This window comes from Ischnura elegans, chromosome 2 (genome assembly GCF_921293095.1).
Source record: "Ischnura elegans chromosome 2, ioIscEleg1.1, whole genome shotgun sequence".
NCBI classification, from domain to species: domain Eukaryota; kingdom Metazoa; phylum Arthropoda; class Insecta; order Odonata; family Coenagrionidae; genus Ischnura; species Ischnura elegans.
In genome coordinates, this window is record NC_060247.1 from 141,639,863 (window position 1) to 141,652,738 (window position 12,876).

Below are 12,876 nucleotides of genomic sequence, written 5' to 3' on the forward strand. Positions count from 1 at the left end.
TGTAAAAGCGAGAAAACCACCATATAAATGAAAGAGAAGGCTTCTGGAGAACACATCCATGGCGAAATAATTAGCATGTTGCAATTTGGTGACGACAAAGTAGTCGTAGAAGAGAAAATGCATTCAAGTGGACCCTGATTATAATGGAAAGAGCAATTTAAACCCGAAATTCGACGGAAAGAAATGTAAGATAAGTGGTAAGCACAGTGGAAGGAAGAGAAGTCTCTCAAAAACTGCAAGAATAAGAAAAGGTCGACAGCTGCACTTCGACCTTTGACTTTAGAACCATAGGGTCTCTCAAAAACTGCAAGAATAAGAAAAGGTCGACAGCTGCACTTCGACCTTTGACTTTAGAACCATAGGGTCTCTCAAAAACTGCAAGAATAAGAAAAGGTCGACAGCTGCACTTCGACCTTTGACTTTAGAACCATAGGTAGTGCAAAAGGCGGGAAACGAGCGAATGAAGATAATCGAATATTGAAAATGAAGGACATTTTTTATCATAAGTTAAGAAATTCCTTTCGCTCTTTAAAGCCATATTTCAATTAATTTTGAAAATATTAAATAAAAAACAATCTTAGAAAACGGCAAAAAATCCTTGCATTTGATTTGCAGAAGTCAAACCTCAATTAGTCAGCTCGGAGAAGGAGTTAAGTTGAATCCTTGAAATTGTAAATGATATTTTACCCAGACCAACTATTAAAATGAACACCAAGAAAACAAAAACCATGGAGTTGGAAAGAAAGAAAAGTGCAAAGATAACAAACATATGTTTGAACGGAATGAAACGGGAAGAATTTAAAGAGTTCTTTTACTCTGGTAGTACACTGGAGATTGATAACAAATTTTTTTCTGAAGCAAAATAAGTACAGCGTTATCCAAGAAAACCCTTCAGTTGAAGAAAATCTTCAGAGTAAACATCAGCGTCAGTTTTGTCTCTAAGAAGAAATTCGTGAGTAATTTTGAATAGAGCGCGCTGGGCCACGGATGTGAGGCATGGGCCCTAAGGAAGGCCGAGATGAGCAAACTGAGAGTTGACATGGGATTTGGAGGAGGGGCACAAGAACCGAAGGGACGGACAGAACTCTAATTGAGCACGTGAAGCACATGAAGAAAAAGGACTATTATGTAAAAAAATCAAAATAAGAAACTTAAGGCCATCAGACAATATTACACAACACAACTGCATGAAGGAACTTATAGGAGGAAAAATTCTTTGCAAAAGGAAGAAACGACGACTGTGACCTTGTTGCGTTGATGCAGTATTGGCGATGGAAATAGGATGCAGCTCTAACTATGAAACGAAGAGAAAGCCTGAAGATTGCTGGAAGTCATGGCCGCAGCCTTTATAAAAAGAAGGATCAAAAGAAAACAGTCTATGTGAGCGCCTAAGGTAATTTTTATGTCAACAACTCTGATGATCAACGTATCTCTTCCGCAAGATTCGGAAAGCAGATTTTAGGAATAAGCAAATATGTTACAATTATTTGATCATAATTGCAACCGTATGTTTCACGACATTGTTTTATTTTCTTATTACGGATGCAATTACTCCATTGGAAATATGCGAATCAAAAAATACACTTTGAATAATGTTGAAAAACAGTAAAGAGATGGTGATATGTGCCCTTAAGGGTAAAATAATACAGCTGGATATTTTTTAAGTCTTACACGCGAGTATCAACAGCAATATTTCTCCGAATAATTGAAGTAATAGTTAAATTCATTCGGAAGAAGTGAACGATTAAGTTAGGAGCCTATACCATAAGTTTTAGTATCCCTAAGATACCAACGCAAGGACAAATGAAAAGATGTTGGCGTTGCAAAGATGAAAGTTCATTGTAACGTAATAGATTTTCAGTAGAATTCAAGGAGACAATACGAATAAGTTTACTTTACTATGTTAATGTACTTTCGAATTACAGCAGGAAAATTAATAATAAGTAAAATCAGATACAAACGTGTTAATGTTACAAAGGAACAAATCTACTGCCCCAAAAAGGAACAGCACCGGAATAAACAAGGTCAACCATGGACCAAATGCCAATATACCTAAGGAAACACTCGTCAGTGCGTAATCAGAATACGCTGATATTCGTAACGAAAGATTTGAGATGCCAATACGAGATCAAATGGCGAATTTTGAAATAAGTAAATTATTCAAGGGAAAATAAACAAAAATCTGTCACTTCCATCTCGCGATCTGCATCAAGGAATCCTGAACGCAAAAAGTTCCGTGATCTTATTTGGGAATTTCTCTGGTGTTTGAATGTTTTTTTTTAGAATTAATGGAGGAACAAACCAAACAAAAATAGAACTGTTTGTTCGTAAGCTTGAGCATATGAATTTTTTTAAATCCTTCTATTTCTAGTAAAGATCAAAGATTAGCGTAGCAGTTGCAACCTCATGGCATACAACATAATTAAATAATGTATTATTTTATTGAATAGAGAAATTTGCTTACCATTCATTCTGCACGATCTCTATCCAAGGTAGAAGAATTCCAAAAAATATCACTCGTAAAATGTCACACCACTACTTATACACGAACGCGATTTGCTGGAAATAATTAGAAAAGGACATATTAACATATTGCTGTCATGATGCACGAGCCAAGAGTAGAAAATGCACAAAATCTGAATAAGGCCTGTTTAGACGATATTTTAACTCGTAAAAGTTTGTGCACAAATGTATGAACGCGTGAATGAACACCAAAATGCACCGTTTAACCCCCCCCCCCACTTGTGCAAACGCACGAATGGAAAATTGAACCTGTTCTAACTAGGTTCATGCATCGTATATCTTCCGTTCCGATCAACAAAAGTCATTCACATTAACAGAAATTAACTCGTACGTGTTAATGTACCGTGTAACCAGGCCTTTATAAAATGTTACTTCAGCTACATTCGATGCAACGATATCGTAAAGGCTTTGATAGAAAATGAAATTAGTGAAAAGTAAAAATTAATCCATCAACTTATTCAATCACATTTCCTTATTGATTGCTAAGGTCATGTCAATCAACGTCCAAGAAGTTAAAATTCAAGGAGAAAATTTAAAGGTGTTGGTTGGTTATATTCAGATGGAATTCCCGATTGATTGCGAAAAGTTTAAGCAATTATCTGCTCTTGCCGGCTGAACAAAGGAGAGGCGTCTATTTTCAGCTCTCAAAGCGAAATATAAAGAAATGAATCTGGCTGGGTATCTTCATAACACCATGTGTCCGATAGCAGCAATACAAGGTAACTTGCGGTCAAATGGCACAATCTTACGAAAATTAAATTTTCTTGGCCACCAGTCTCCGAATTTTTTTTTTCAGAATTTTTTCGGCGAGAGCAACGAATACGTTCACTCGTAAAACGTATTCGTTGAACGTACACGTAGAACACTCGATCGCAATCCCTTTCAGCCAACTATGGGATACAAATGATTGCATCCAGTAGCACTCAATTCAGGTGAAATAAATCAGAATCCGCCTTAGCGACAGTAGGATCACATTACGAACTACAGTTCGCTGCAAGGGGCAATTTACGACCATCCGATATGCATGAAACATTACCGAAACTAGATCACTAGACATTGCACTCGATGATGAAGAATTTATACGTATCTCGTTTCACTGTATCAATTAGACCCGTGAAAGTGAACGAGCTGTCACTATCGAAGACGGATTAAAAATCTAAAACAAATTATCCCCACTATCGTCGTATCTTTGGCATGAACAATGAAAGCCACACATCACTAGCGAAGATATCATGGAAACACTACCTTCAAACCTCGAGGTTCTTTGCAATGGGTATAAGATGATCCTATGCGGAATAAAAGTTGATGAAGCATAGATATATTGAATAAATATCGGCATTATTAGCAGAAAGTTAAAGCGTATTTTAAACACTAAAATGCATGGTAATTTCATAGGTGTGAAACAGGAACACAATAACTAATTCATGTTCGACTTATTTACTTACCTCTTGACTCCACGCCGGCCTCCAGCAAACTGACAAGGATCGAATCACCGAGACCAAAGGATGACGTGAGTGAAGGACGTCTATGACGTCACGAAAAAAAGCAAGACATATTTTCGTAAAATAAAAATAAAGACAGAGTTATAGCGTTATATGAATCAATATGATTATATTTAAATTGATTTTAAAATTTAATGTTTTACATATATTAATTTAATATAATTTAGTTTTATAAAGAACTTTCATTACAGTTTCACTGAATGGGCCCATTTGACTTTTCACCGGTTTCAATGCTCCGTTCGAACAAGTTTTAACGGTACGATGTCATTTCCACCCCCCACCCCTCATGCTAACCGTCACCTGACTTTGAATCATTCGCTTGCGTCATTTCGAATTACTTCCGCACTGTTAGCGCAACAGTTGTACACCAACGGACACCGTCCTGAACTTCACCAACATCGGTGTGACGCCCTAGTAAGTGATTGACGGATTGAATTCTTTGGGCATGCAGGAGAAATTTGAAAGGAGTGAAAAATGTGGGCTTATGCTGGAGTAACTGGATAACCTGACGCAAACAGTGGCTTCCTGGGACGACATTCACGTGATTAAGTAAGTAAAGTATTATTCATGTGAATTTTAATTGCCATTTTAATTTTTCATTCCATTACTGAGTGTGCAGGTTGTCGGCAAATATCGTTCAAAATGCAACTAAAGAGTTGATTGTTGGAATTTTTAGAAGCAATTGCATTATTAAGCATTCCTCTCAAAACTCTTTAGCAAGTGATATAGGTAAAAACTGACGTCCTTTCTAACTTAGGGATTCTTGGATGGTTTCTAAAGAATACGAAAAAAAACCTTGTTAGTGTATCTCTTTTGTGTGCATTTTTCGGAAAATGTCTTCATTACCATATTTTAGTGGTCCTAATATCGAGTCTGATTTACTGCTTACAGAGATCGTTAGTAGGGAGTAATGAGGACGATTCGGCACGAACGTGCGTGCGGAGCAGAAATTCAATGGAGTGATCGCGGTTACGTGAGTATTTTCAAGTAAGTACTAGTAGTATGCATCAAGTGTCGTCAGTCACCCTTTGCGATCGGAGAGCGTTGTGGCGTAGCTCTCCACTTCGCTATCCTTTCGGCTATTCTATCCATATTTACGTCTATTCAAAACAACCTCCGAATTTAATGAGCGACGAATACAATTACATTTCCTTAAGCCCCTCGAGTATAGTTCTACGCCCCACCGCAGAATTGCATAGGTGCTCAATGAACCGTACCCAAATGGTCCCAGCACCACACATTAATATTCCCTGAACTTAACAAGTTGCATTGGATGGATTTTTGGCATTATTTCACTCTTTAGTCCCATATAAAATATATAAGCATTTTTTTAATTTCTCCGTTTACTTCCCTTTTTCTCTAATACAGTTATTTATCATGTATATTATGTGGTCAGTTATTGACACTTTTCGTTTCCATTTGTGTTTTAATTATCCTATCAACATATTCTCAAGATGTGTTACAGATGATGATAATACTTAACGTTAATTCAAACCATGGAATTCGTACAATGATTATCTGTTATACCTTTTTCCAAAAACCTTTATCATGCCTTCGTATTTTGTGGAATTTTGCAGTGACGCTGGACCTAGCGTTCGTTGGGGCTGGTGTCACGGACTTGGCCATGAAGTGAGAAGAAAGGAAAACTTCGCACCTCTTGTGGGAGAATGCCGACGGAGTACAAATTCACGGGAAGCATCGAGACGTCGTGAGGGAAAACATTAATTTTCATATTCATTCAACTGAAATGGCAATGTAGAAAAGGGTGCATACCCCTCTCTGCCTATACTACGGCTCACCCCCACTAACCTTATTTAATTTAACTAAATCCTACAAAAACAGATCCGACTCACCTCGCACTCTCGTAACTTTTAATTTGTGTTTATTTAGACATTTATTTCTCACGGACGCCACTCTGCACCTATTGCAAGTGATATTTTTGGCAACATTTCACATTGATAGGTGATAATTATGAAATTCGTCTGGATTGCTGAATGGCTCGGTGGATCTGAGGACGGGGTAATTAAGAGGATAAATTTATGCGAACATGACTGCGGAGGGTTCCCTCTTGGGGAGGGAATTTCTCTTTAAATATATTCTATCTATGACCATTTTACTTGCTAAGTTTGCTTACATTTCCCACATTAACTATGAGGTTAGGGTACCAATGGTGGCTTCATGTTATGGTAATTGCGCGGATCATGTATATCATGGAAAAAAGGACTGATATTTAAATCATATTAATTTTTACATATGTCCTCCACCAATGCAATCTATGGACGCGACAAGCGACTGTTTACTTCCTTCAACGACCTTCAGTTCTCAGCACATTTATGAGGAATCGCTTGAGTGCCATCCTCCTAACTCCTTCCTCACACCTACCCCTACCGTCGACCTCATCTTTGAATGAATGCCTCCAACTCCAATGAATACTCAATCCCCCGTTTCTTTGCAGCTGATTTATGCTCGTTCGAAGTACAGAATAGCGTCTGTTGTCTCAATTGGAACGGGATCAAGTTCACATAATCGAATATTATGGATATACGAACGGAACCAAAAGCATGAATTATAGCAGATTAATAAAACCATTTAATATGAAATTGTAATGCAGTATATCAATGAAATATTCATGCATATGTAGTCATGTACTTCGTAGTCACTTCTGTTGTATGTATGTCGTATAGATGTCGCCACATATGTGTCGGTGCTGCCAAGGTCGGTAAAAGGCAGGTCGTGTCACGCTCCCATAGTGCATTTCGGTTTGATCATCTTGGTTCCCACCTGTCTGTTGTTTACATGGTGTTTGCATAGGGCATATGAATTAATTTCAAAAAATTGTGTGCTGCAGTGCTCCGATTTGCTCCAATTCCACGAAAAACGGAGTAAGAATATTTCGTTTTCCTTCTGGTCGTAAAAGAAAGGCTCCTTGGTCGATAGATTGCAGAAGAAACAAATGGAAATCTACAATAACATCGCACATTGTGAGGTAAGGAAGTGACAATATTATAAGTATTTTTTGCCTGTATTTGTACTTTGTAAATATTTATATATTCAACGTAAGTCTTAATAATTCTAGCAATAGACTATGTCAATGAGGGAACGTCACATAGTAGAAATATAGGCTTCTCAAAAGTTGTTGACAACGCTGTTGTCACCAGCATATTTTGATACGGATTCATCACGTTTTGCCTTGAAATTATGTTAAGTAATGCAAAAGTGCCAAACTTTTCAATGTTATTTATTACTTCGGGTCATGTTTCATACGGAATAATACGGAAATGGTGCATTTTCATTGTAAATTAGTAGAATAATCGGATCGTATGTAGGCTCGCTTGCGCCAGTGTACATTTCTTCAATTCAGTTTTATACGTGCAATGGATAATGCCTTCTCTGTTCAGAAATTCCTCAATTTTTACGAATATTATTATTTAGGTTTGTTTCACTGCGGAGAAGTTAAGAGTGTCGTCAACAGGATGGTCGCAAACTACATAAACAAACTGCCGTTCCAACAGCGATTTCTGGAAAAAGGTATGTATTCTGAATATAAGTTATACAAAGTTTGAATAAGTTTACATAGTTTTAATATTACAAATTGGCGACAGTCGAATCTAGTCTTTTCTAATAATTTCAGTTTTTTATGCACTTTTGGAAGTCGTATAATAAGATGTCCTGTTAAACTCGTGCATTCGTCATACGTGTTATGCATAGAAATTCTTGCATCCAAACAACTCGGATATCAACCCGTGTGCTGGAGGAGAGTTGGTGGAAGAACCAGACGTTCCCGACTGTCAACAGGACGAGATGTTGGTGATTAATTAGGAAATCCGGATGCTGAAAGCAAAAGTAAGTGTATTATGATATTATGGAAACGTATTTACAAATTATGATTGTGAAGTTCAATGCAACCATGTACGAGAAAGTTATATGCTTTACTCGAGTTTTAATTCTGCTAGTGTGTAGTAAATTTATGAGTTATGTAGTAGAATATTGAATTATCACTTGTTACGTTATTTGTTTGGCTTTCAGTTAACTTTTTTGTATCAGTGCTGTTGAAGTGATATTTTCATGATACTGGATATTATGCACACCGAATTGCAGTAACCTATAACTTCATACATGGACTCCTTCGCATATAAATTTATATAAAGCCTATGTACCGTTATAAAGTTGTCTGGTAGTTTTTGAGAATGTCGCAAAGTATATCTTCATTTAAAGGAAGGGTCTATTGACAGGAATTTAATTTAAGTGTGGGCTATAGGGATATCAATATATGGCAGTTCAATTATTTGACAGTTATTTGAGTGCAGTCATTGTGTGTTGAATTCATGGGAATAAGGACATGTGGTATTATGTGAGGTTAAGTTATTGAGAGTGTAACAGTAGTGTGGGAAAAATAGACCTTAAATCTATGCTATCATTCATTTACTGTGTAAATGGTGCAACAACATCAGCCCATTTTATTGTGGATTAGTGCAAAAGTTGAACATTATATGGCCAAATTCATGCAAAAAGTAATAAATATTCAACATTGTAATAGATACTAATCATTATATGTGTTAATAGATTACCCACTGTAGGATGTGAATCAATACGGTGAAGCCTAATGAAAATGACCACATACAATTTATAATCTGATATTATTGTGATGAGCATTGCTTTTCGCAGGCATTACCTGTCCTTCCTATGCAAACTATTTCCAAGGTTGTTCCTATTATTTCTGCCATTTTTTCAGGTTGAACTATGATGAGCTAGTCAGGTGAAGCAGCAACAAAATAAAAATGTACTCATGAAAGCATTTGAACTGTGGAATGACTGCTAGATAAATTAAGGAAGCAAGTGACAGTCTTATGAGGAATACTGCCTAAGTCTTGGAAGCTGTTTCATAAGTACACAGGTGTAAGTAGATGTTTCTTTCCATTGTCCTCCCTTGCAATCGCAAAATATTGTTATAAATTTATAACATATTACCAAGGTTGTTTTTATCATTATTGTCATCCTTCTAGGTTGAACTAACTAAGGTCTATGGTCAGTTGAAGCGTGTACATATTACTCATGAGAGCTGTTAAAATCATTGGAATTGTAGAATTTTGCTGGATAATTTAAGGACAATGTGACAGTTTCCTGGGGGAACATTATTGAAAGAAGTCATAGATGCTGTTCCACAACCATAAAGGTGTAAGTAGATATATTTTTTCATCCAGTCCTTCCCTTGCTACATATTTCCATGGTTGTTCTTTTAATTCTAATAATTCTTCTAGGTTGATATATGATCCATGGTCAGGTGAAGTGTGAACATGTTACTTATGAGAGCTGGTAAAATCATTTGAATTGTAGAATGTAGATAGAGAAATTAAGGAAGCAAGTGAGAGTCTTATGGGGAACATTGTCGGAAAAGTTTATGAAGCTGTCTCATAACCACACATATGTAAGTAGGTACATTTTTTCATCTTGTGTTCCATTGCAACATATTCCCAATGGTGTTCATATCATTATTATCATTCTTCTAGGTTGAATTATGATCTATGGTCAGTTGAGGCATTAACACGGTATTCATGAGTGATGGTGAAATCAGTTGAATTATGGAATGATGGCTGGAGAATTTAAGGAAGAAGTTGGTTGCCTTATGAGGATTATTTATTAAAAAAATGGTAAGTCATGTAAGAGAATTAGAACTTGTTTCAATAATGTTAATGTGCACATTTTTCCCACCCTTTTATAGGCTACAAAATATTTTTGTAGGATTAGTTTGGGAACTGGGTAGTATTTAGTAATGGCATGAACTAGCTTGTGTTATTTGAGAATATGATACCTTATATATTGCTATGAACAGCCTTTCATATAGCTGGCAAATGCTGAATGACATGTTAACTTTATTCTCATGTTTGGTTAATATGTGAGATTTTACAACCTGTGAAAGTTATGTAGCATGTATTGTTTCAAATAGTCTTTGTAATTCTATTTCAGGTGCACAAGGATTTTATTTGGATCTTACATCAGGGAGAATATCAGTTTATTTTAAGAAGTTGATGACTTTAAGTATGGAATTGCTGGCATTTGGTATACTTTTTATAATGGTTTTTATATGTTGTGTTTTCTAGCAGCCTGGTGCAATGGTTATTGATGAACTAGGTACTTGAAGAACAGTTATTCTTATTCCAGGATGATAATATACATATTATAACTATCCCTCTTAATGATCAGTGCACACTCATGTGACTTTTGTGAATATAGATACAGTTTTGTGATTAACTTAACCGTGGAGATTGTAGTGAATTATAATATAAGAATGTGATTATGATGAGCCTGGATGATTTATTTCTCTCTCCGTCAATGCAACATTATTAGTATAGTTTGACTGCATATTGAGATGCACCATATCTTTCCTTTCGGGGTAATCTCCTGCATTTAGCTCGGTATTAATCATTTCGTTTCATCTAATACCCATTATGTCTGTACCCCACCCTGTATCTATAGTGCATTTCAACCCATAATATATCCATTAAAATTAACACATGAGCGCGGTATTCTGTAGTTATTTGTAAAATCTTTAATGTACCTAAAGGCTCACCTGAGTGCACACTGACATCACTGTGTCAGATTATTTGCTGTGATTCTTGGAATATTTGCATGCGGATTATTCTAGTATTACATTCATTAATGGGATTGGCAATATTTACAATTTCTAACTAATTAACATAGGCCTCAACTTTAGACAATTAATAAGCATTCAATGAGAGTTTATTATTATCATATGGACATGTTATCACTTTCCTAGGTTCCTTTGTCATCTATGGTTTGGTGAATTGTGAACATGTTAGCCATGAGAGTTGTTAAATGATTTGAAGAATGGAATAACATCTGTGTTAACTTTGGGAGCAAGTGAGTCTCATTCGGAACATTGTGGAAACAGTCTATGAAGATGAATGATTGGCAAGCATGAGTAAGTAGGTGCATTTTTCATTTGTCTTGCCTTTTCGAAATGTATCCAAGGATGTCCTTATAATTATTTTCTTTCTTCTAGGTTGATCTGTCTTCAATGGTGGAGCAAATGAGATACCCATCAGGGACATTGCTTTAGGAAAATCTTAGTATTTTTGACCTGTGGGGATGGTGAAGTCCGATTATCTTTGGTAACGTTGGTGAAGTAAGTTTGATAAGCTGTCTCTAATCTGTCTCTTAAGTTAGAGAAAATCAGGGCAAAGCTGTTATAATGCAAGAATTTGGAAGGTAGTGAGACAAGGCTGTGCTTGTCACTGATAACTTTAAGCATTTACCTGGATGAAGCCATCCATGACAATAAGGAAGAGGATTAGTGAGTGAATGTAAATGGAGAAAAAATTATCATGCTAAAATTTATTTCTGACATTGCCATCATTTCGGAAACAAAGAAGGTTTGGCAACCATCCTTGTTTACATGAGTCAGGGAATGCACTGAATCGTTGAGGCCTTTACTTTGTAGAATTCCATTATTTATGGAATTGGAAGGAAATTACTTAGCTTTTCTACAAAAACACACACTTTATTGCCGACTAGTTTTGGTTATGCTGTCTCATGACAACACATGTGTGAGTACATAATTCTTTCATAGCCCTTTCATTGATATGTATTTCCAAGGTTATTCAATTTTTTTTCTTCCAGGCGGACGTAGCTGTGTTATATGGTCAATAAGAGGGGGAAATGCTACTGATAGGACCTTTCAAAATGATGTGAATTGCGGATTGATATCTGTAGAATTTAAGGAAGCAAGTGAGAGTGTCACGGGAAACACTTTTGAAAAAAGTTTGAGGAGATGTCTCAGGAGAACACATGTGTGAGTAAATGATTCTTTCATAGCCCTTTCTATAGTATGTATTTCCAAGGTTATTCTAATCCTTATTTTTTTCTTCCAGGCGGAAGTAGCTGTGTTATATGGTCAATAAGAGGGGGAAATGTTACTGATTTATTAATTATTTGCCCAGTTTTCCCCTTTTGGGTAATTTCTTTTTAAATTTTGGGTTGCAGAGAACAACAGGGAACTTCTTCATTATTGGCATTAATGGGCTTGAGTTACTTGAGAACATGATAGAATACTTGTTGCTATGATCAGGATTTCATGTATCAGGCTAATGTAATGTTAAATGACATTTTGACTTTATTCTTAAATTTGATTAATATCTGAGACATAACTTCTTTCTGAAAATAGGAAATGTCTTTTTCATGTGGGAGTGTTAGAACTTATTTCAATAATGATTATGTGCTTAGTTTTCCCACCCTTTTTTGAGCTAAATATTTTTATTCTTTCTAGGTTGAGTTTGAGAACTGGAAAATACATTCTAATGGCATGAACTGGTATATGCTATTGGAGTATATGAGGCCTTATGCATTGCTGTGAACTTGTCATTTTGCAGGCATATGGTAATGGTGAATGGCATTTCAACTTTATTTTACATATTTGGATAATGTGTGAGACTACTGCAATCTGCAATCCTTGGAAATTATGTAATATGTACTGTTTCCGATAGTCTTTTTAATTGTATTTCAGGTTTGCAAGGATTTTATTAGGATCTTACATCAGGAGGAATATCAGTATATTTAGAAGTTGATGATTTTAAGTATGGAATTGATGTTTAGTACAATCCATTTATTTGAAGATATTATTCTATTAACTACAAACACAATTACATAGTTCTGATTTTTTCGGGATCATGGTATAAGTGTTGTTGGGTATTCTATACACTGACCTATAATGATAACTTGGATGAACAGAACTTTTACCTTTTGAATGTTGATTTCCCATGAACATACTTGTGCATCTCAAAATGAATGGTTTGTTCAATTAATTACATTGTTAACTCTTCGGTTTACTTTGTCT

The 12,876-nt window shown here is 35.9% G+C and overlaps 2 long non-coding RNA genes across 9 annotated transcripts; both read left to right on the top strand.

Annotated features, from left to right (window-relative positions):
• Positions 1 to 8,884: 8,884 nt before the first annotated feature.
• On the top strand, positions 8,885 to 9,147 carry LOC124174171. Its single transcript, XR_006868890.1, has 2 exons — positions 8,885 to 8,921; positions 9,029 to 9,147. It is a non-coding gene; the product is annotated as an uncharacterized LOC124174171 (long non-coding RNA).
• Positions 9,148 to 9,307: 160 nt separating this feature from the next.
• LOC124154718 lies at positions 9,308 to 12,588 on the top strand. 8 transcript variants are annotated; one of them, XR_006863990.1, is made up of 5 exons: positions 9,308 to 9,450; positions 10,801 to 10,965; positions 11,047 to 11,169; positions 11,664 to 11,835; positions 11,915 to 12,527. It is a non-coding gene; the product is annotated as an uncharacterized LOC124154718 (long non-coding RNA). The 8 variants fall into 8 exon arrangements; XR_006863993.1 differs by lacking the exon at positions 9,308 to 9,450 and adding an exon at positions 9,649 to 9,673; XR_006863989.1 differs by lacking the exon at positions 9,308 to 9,450 and adding an exon at positions 10,022 to 10,061.
• The last annotated feature ends 288 nt before the right edge of the window (positions 12,589 to 12,876 follow it).